The following is a 6553-nucleotide window of genomic DNA, read 5'->3' on the forward strand; positions in this document are numbered from 1 at the left end:
AAAAAAAAAAAAAAAAAACTTGGATGCTTTCAAGGGACCTACTGGATAACCTCACCATCCTTCCTTTCTCTCACTTTATACCGCATAGTGCAACCCGATAGCTTCAGAACACCATATTCATAGTCTCTTAGACAGATTCATTTTTTTCTATTGTTGGATAGGTTTTAGCACTGATGCCCATCCTATTATCAATGGTAAAATAGATCTAAGGTTATTACAGCACTTCAAAAGCGACACCTCGCCATTCTTTTAATCCTGAACGTATTTAATTACAAATCAAAAAAGCCTACCTAATCGTACTTACTAGGCGCATAAATATCTCGCAATTCTGAATTAGCTGGTGATGCTGGTGAAAGGCGCAGAATTTGGGCTTTCTGTTTTTCCTTTTATGCACGCATCACGAACTTTCTTGGCGTTAAAAGCAGCCTCACAAAATGCAGATGATGCAATTGCTCAAGGGTCCTCATTCTTATGTAAGAAATAGCAGAACAAAAAGCCTGTTACGGGAGCCCGGATAGCTCAGTCGGTAGAGCATCAGACTTTTAATCTGAGGGTCCAGGGTTCAAGTCCCTGTTCGGGCGTCGTGTTTTCTTTTCCTTAATGGACAAACACAAATTGTATATATTATGGGGTACAACACCATCTTCTGAAATATGTGTATATTGTTGAATGAGTAAATCAAACTGGTGAGGGTATGCATTACCTCACATATCTTCTTTAGTGGTGAGAGCACAAGGTGCTTGCTTTTAAGTTTTTTTTCTTCCTTTCTCAATTACGAGCCATCAAAAAACAAGTGTTTTTCTGGGGAAGCACCGTGCCAGACCTCGATACTCGCCAAGAAATTAAACGATTTTTCAGTCATTTTTTTCCTCTCTGGAAACATGTTTATCCAGCATATTCTGAAACCGATGAAAAACGAATTGAATTCGCTTTGAAATGTAAGGATTTACAACGTCCGCATTTCAGACTTGGTGAGATGACATAAAGTAACGAAAACTACAAACGCCCGAACAGGGACTTGAACCCTGGACCCTCAGATTAAAAGTCTGATGCTCTACCGACTGAGCTATCCGGGCGCTCCGGCAACGAGTCCTTTCCGTTTACTTCATATAGGGTTTTTTTTTCCTTTTAATTTGAGATGATGTCATTCTGTCGCCAGGCTGGAGTGCAGTAGCGCGATGTTGGCTCACCGCAACCTCCGCCTCCCGGGTTCAAGTGATTCTCCTGCCTCAGCCTCCCGAGTAGCTGAGACTACAGGCGCGCGCGCCCACGCCCAGCTAATTTTTGTATTTTTGGAAAAGACAGAGTTTCATCATGTTGACCACGATGGTCTCGATTTCTTGACTTCGTGATCCGCCCACCTTGGCCTCCCAAAGTGCTGGGATTATAGGAGTGAGCCACCGCGCCGGCCTGCTTCCTTTTAAGCAGCTAAATTTAGGTTTTAATTAGAATTAAAGGTGTTTTTTTGTTTTTTGTTTTAGCGAGATAAAGCAAAACACATATTTTCCTATCCTTTTCTTTTTGTTCCATTCACTTAAAACATGTGTTCTTCAAGCTGTTTCATGTTTGATAAGTTACCAGTATTTACTAAACTCTCTAAAAGGAAATTAATGGTAGTAAAAGACAGAAAAATGGGCAACCAAGATGAATATTCAAAATTTAGACATGGAGTTACAACCTCTCTTTCCTTCCCTCTTTCCGTCCTTCCTTTCTTTCTTCTTTTTTTTTCTTTCAATCTTTGCAGCTATGCCAGGGAGCAACCTCTTTTTATTATACTTCTGCCTTCTATTTATCACTCCCCTGATAAGGTCTCTTAATTTTAATTATTCTACCAAACTAGATTACAGCATCTCTCCCATTAATGAAAAATACATTTCCATTCATCAGATGATGTAGTTGTTAGATGAGCATTCCTTAGCACAAAAGAAGGAAAGACACTTTTGATTCATGCACAGAGGAGCTAATACTATAAGAAAATAGACGTGATTGTGGAAAGATCTGAATTAAGATTGTGGGAAAAGGAGTTTAGACCTTTAATTTAAATTTAGATTGAATTTTTGCCTTTCCTCCCGTTTCAGGCAAGTTGCAGTTTTCTTTTCTTTTCTTTTCTTTTTTTTTCGAGTCAGAGTCTCACTCTGTCGCCCAGGCTGGAGTGGAGTGGCAGGATCTCAGCTTATTGCAACCTCTGCCTCCCAAATTCAAGCAGTTCTCCTGCCTCAGACTCCCAAGTAGCTGGGATTATACAGGCGCGTGCCACCACGCCCTGCTAATATTTTTGAAATTTTTTTAGTAGAGATGGGGTTTCACCACATTGGCCAGGCTGGTCTCGAACTCCTGACCTCAGGTGATCCGCCTGCCTCTGCCTACCAAAGTGCTGAGATTACAGGTGTGAACCATCGCACCCGCCTCAAGTTGCTGTTTTCAAGACAGACTCACAAGACGAATCCTCCCAAAGCAGTGTGCACCAGTGGGAGCAACATAGAGTATTAAGAATACAAATCTCCAGATCAGCCTAGTTTCTCCTAAAATCAATTTCTTTCTTCTTTTTTTTTTTTCTTTGAGCCGGAGTCTCGCTCTTGGGGCCCAAGCTGGAATACAATGGCGCGACCTTGGCTCACTGCAACCTCCACTTCTTGGGTTCGAGCGATTCTCCTGCCTCAGCCTCCAGAGTAGCTGGGATTATAGGCACGAGCCACCACACCTGGCTAATTTTTTGTATTTTTAGTATAAACGGGGTTTCACCATGTTAGCCAGGCTGGTTTCGAACTCCTTACCTCAGGTGATCTTCCTGCCTTGGCCTCCCAAAGTGCTGAGATTACAGGCATGAGCCACCGCACCCAGCCACCTAAAATCAATTTCATCTACCCTGACACATGGGTTGTGGAACACAAGATTATGAAATTTCAAATAGTGATAAGGGAATTTGTTTTAGTTTCTGGGTACTAGTGGCTTCTGAACACAATGAACAACAAAATAGCTCAGTCTCAGTTGGAGGAATTTTTCTTTCCTACTATTGTCTGATTCTTATAGAACAAAGACCAACAAACTGTGTGATCCTGGGCAGGCCTGGGTTTCCACATTTATAAAATAAAGGAAATTGATTAGATGGCCTCTGAGATAACCTGTAAATCTAAAGTTTTACCATTCTGTTACTTTTTTCCGTTGTGAATAAGATTAGAAGGAACAGACTCAAAATGTGCCAGAATGGAGTGATTTAATTCAACAAACATTTACTGATCATCTATTACAGGTTAGGCTCTGCGCTAGCCCTAGAGTCTGAGATGAGTAGGACATGGGTCCTGCTAACAGTCTAGGAAAGAAGACACACAAACAAACAATTTCAACATAAAATGAAGTGGCGGCAGATGAAGATGGACAGGAAAGCAGGGTTTATAAAATGAGGGTGCCTGGGCCCTTGAGTTTTCAGCAGGGAAACTGCATGATCATAATTAAGTCTAAACAAGTAGCTGTCAGTGGTGTAATAAAGAAATTATAATGAGCAAAACACGGACATTTATTTATTTAGACTTTTTTTTTCAGCACCCACTGTGTTAGATAAGGAAAAACTGCCAGCACTGTTTCTATGAATGCAATGTGGAAATAAATTATACCACTTAAATTTTAAGGAAAGGAAATGGTGTCTATCCAGGCCTCCTTCAAAGGGCAAGAACAGATAAAGGGGTCTTCAAGTTTTCTCCTCCCCAAGGCTTTGTTACATCACATTCCCTTTCCTCCGGGATAACAAAACCTGCTGTTTTAAAATTAAATAAACTGAATGGGATTAATCAATCAAAAATTTGCTTACTGATTACCCACTGCTTCCACAGCAGTGAGCTAGGCACAGTAGGGAGGAAAACAGGAAATCTGGAAGGAATATGGGGACCACAAGATGTATTTAGAGAATGGGGAATAACTTAGTCTGGTTGGAGTAGAGGGAGATAGAGAGGGGTGAGGTCACATTGGAGACTACACTTCCGTTAGGCTAAGGCAAACGATTTTATCCTACAGGCAATGGCGAACTATTGAAAGATTGGCTTGTTAACATTGCAAAGTCCATCTGAGATAGCATGAAATGAATCTGTTTGCTTCATTTATGTTGCATCAGAAACACAAGTGCCATCTTGTCCTTTAGCATAAAACCTTCCTGGAGTGCTTCTTGAAGCTTCTTTATGCAGACTGTTGAACTTCATTTTCCCACTAGAGGGCAGGCTAAACTCACAGATTCTATATATTTGGTGATTCTCCTAGTTCTTAAATTAAATTTCTCCCACTATTTTTAAAGCGTGTGCGTGTGTGTATGTGCTGAGAACACTTGAGATTACACTCTTAGCAAATTTCAAGTACACCATACATCATTAATAACTATAGTCACTGTACTGTATGTTAGATCCCCAAAATTTATTCATCTTACAACTGAAAGTTTGTGCTCTTTGATCAAGATCTATTTGTTTCCCTCACCTCCCAGCCCCTGGTAACCATTCTGCTGTTTCTATGAGTTTAACTTTTTTGGATTCCACATATAAGTGAAATAATATAGTATTTGTCTTTCTGTTTCTAGCTTGTTTCACTTAGCATAAAGTCCTCCAGATTTGTCCACGTCGTCGCAAATGGCAGGATTTCCTTATGTATCACATTTTCTTTATTTCTTCTTCTTCTTTTTTTTTTTTTAGACGGAGTTTTCACTCTTGTTGCCCAGGCTGGAGTGCAGTGGCATGGTCTCACTTCACTGCAACCTCAACCTCCACCTCCTGGTTTCAAATGATTTTCCTGCCTCATCCGTCCAAGCAGCTGGGACTGCAGGCACCTGCCACCACACCCAGGCAATTTTTGTATTTTTAATGGAGACAGGGTTTCATCATTTTGGCCAGGCTGGTCTGAACTCCTGACCTCAGGTGATCTGCTCACCTCGGCCTCCCAAAGTGCTGGGATTACAGGCATGAGCCACGGCACCCGGCCCCTATTTTCTTTATCCAGTCACCTGTTGACAGATACTTCTGCTGATTCCACATCTTGTCTATTGTGAATAATGCTGCAATGAACATGGAGGTGCAGGCCTCTCTTTAACATACTGATTTCATTTCCTTTGGATATATTCCCAGAAGTGGGATTGCTGGTTTGTACAGTAGTTCTATTTTTAATATTTTAAAGGAATCTCCATACTGTTTTCCATATGGCTGTACCAGTTTACATTCCCACCAACAGTGTACAAGGATCCCTTTTCTCCACACCCTCGACATCACTTGTAATCTTTTGACTTTTTGAGAATAACCACACTACAGGTGTGAAGTGATATCTCATTATTGAGGTTTTGACTTACACTTCCGTGATGATTAATGATGTCGAGCACCTTTTCATATACCTGTGGGTCATTTGTATGTCTTCTTTGGGAAAATGTTGATTCAGGTCCTTTGTGCATTAAAAAAAATTCTGGTTATTTGTTTTTGTTTTGTTTTGCTATTGAGTTGTATGAGTTCCTTATATATTTTATGTATTAACCCCTGGTCACATACATGGTTTGCAAATATTTTCTCCCATTCTGTATGTTGCCTCTTCATTTCGTTGATCCCTACTACAATAATTTTTAAAGGGATGTTTTTTACCCTCCTCATCTGACTCACTGCGTTTGAAAAAAGTCACCATCAATCTGATTACCCACTGCCTCCACAGCAGTGAGCTAGGCACAGAGGGAGAAAGTTGTGGACCCTTCCTTCCCAGACTTCCCCAAACCAACACCAAGTCGTAGCTACCCACTCTGGGGCCCAGTCTTCTATCATCACAGTATAGTGCATAGAGTCTTTGGAGCTGAGACCATCACAAGGTACTAAGAAGATGCATAGTACAGGTTGTTTTTGTTTTTTTGTTTTGAGACAGTGTTGCAATCATAGCTTACTGTGGCCTCAGTCTACTGGCTAAAGTGATTCTCTCACCTCTGCCTCCAGAGTAGCTGGGACTATAAGCGTGCACCACCATGCCTGGTGAATTTTTTTAGAAAAATGTTTTCGTAGAGATGGGGTCTTGGTATGTTGCCCAGGCTACCTTTGAACTCCCTTAACTCAAGGGATCCTTCTGCCTCAGCCTCACAAAGTGTTGGAATTATAGGCATGAACCACCATGCCTGGCTGAGCCCAAGAATCTTACACCACATCAAGAGCTCATATACTGGAACAAATACTCCCTGAACAACGCAGCCCTCAAATGTCATGGATCATTGAAAAGGTATAGGAAAGAAGTAGGACTGATTTCAAAGCCAGTAAGAGTCAAAGGATTGAAGAAGTCAATCTATCCATAAAATACTTACAGAGCACCCCAACCCCATCTCTAACATCTTCAAAGATATTTGAATATTTTTGAAGAAAGCCTACTGAAGGATTTTAAAATAAAATTGTTTTAAATACTGCCTTTCAAACTATTAGCTTGGAGTTGTATTACAGATTAGTCCTAGCCTAGAGCAGAGCTATGAGAGAATATAGCACAGATAAACAGATTCTATCATCATCTCCTTCCATTGATTTCAGCCATTTGCTCCCTGACCTGTAATCTACTTATTATTACC

The 6553-nt window shown here is 40.8% G+C and overlaps 2 non-coding genes across 2 annotated transcripts; one reads left to right on the forward strand and one right to left on the reverse strand.

The window, feature by feature from the left end:
• Window positions 1–508: 508 nt before the first annotated feature.
• On the forward strand, window positions 509–581 carry TRNAK-UUU. The gene has a single exon. It is a non-coding gene; the product is annotated as a tRNA-Lys (tRNA).
• Window positions 582–1003: 422 nt separating this feature from the next.
• TRNAK-UUU lies at window positions 1004–1076 on the reverse strand. Its single transcript has one exon. It is a non-coding gene; the product is annotated as a tRNA-Lys (tRNA).
• Window positions 1077–6553: the final 5477 nt, after the last annotated feature.

Source organism: Mandrillus leucophaeus, unplaced genomic scaffold (assembly GCF_000951045.1).
Source record: "Mandrillus leucophaeus isolate KB7577 unplaced genomic scaffold, Mleu.le_1.0 Scaffold38, whole genome shotgun sequence".
Taxonomy (NCBI): Eukaryota; Metazoa; Chordata; class Mammalia; order Primates; family Cercopithecidae; genus Mandrillus; species Mandrillus leucophaeus.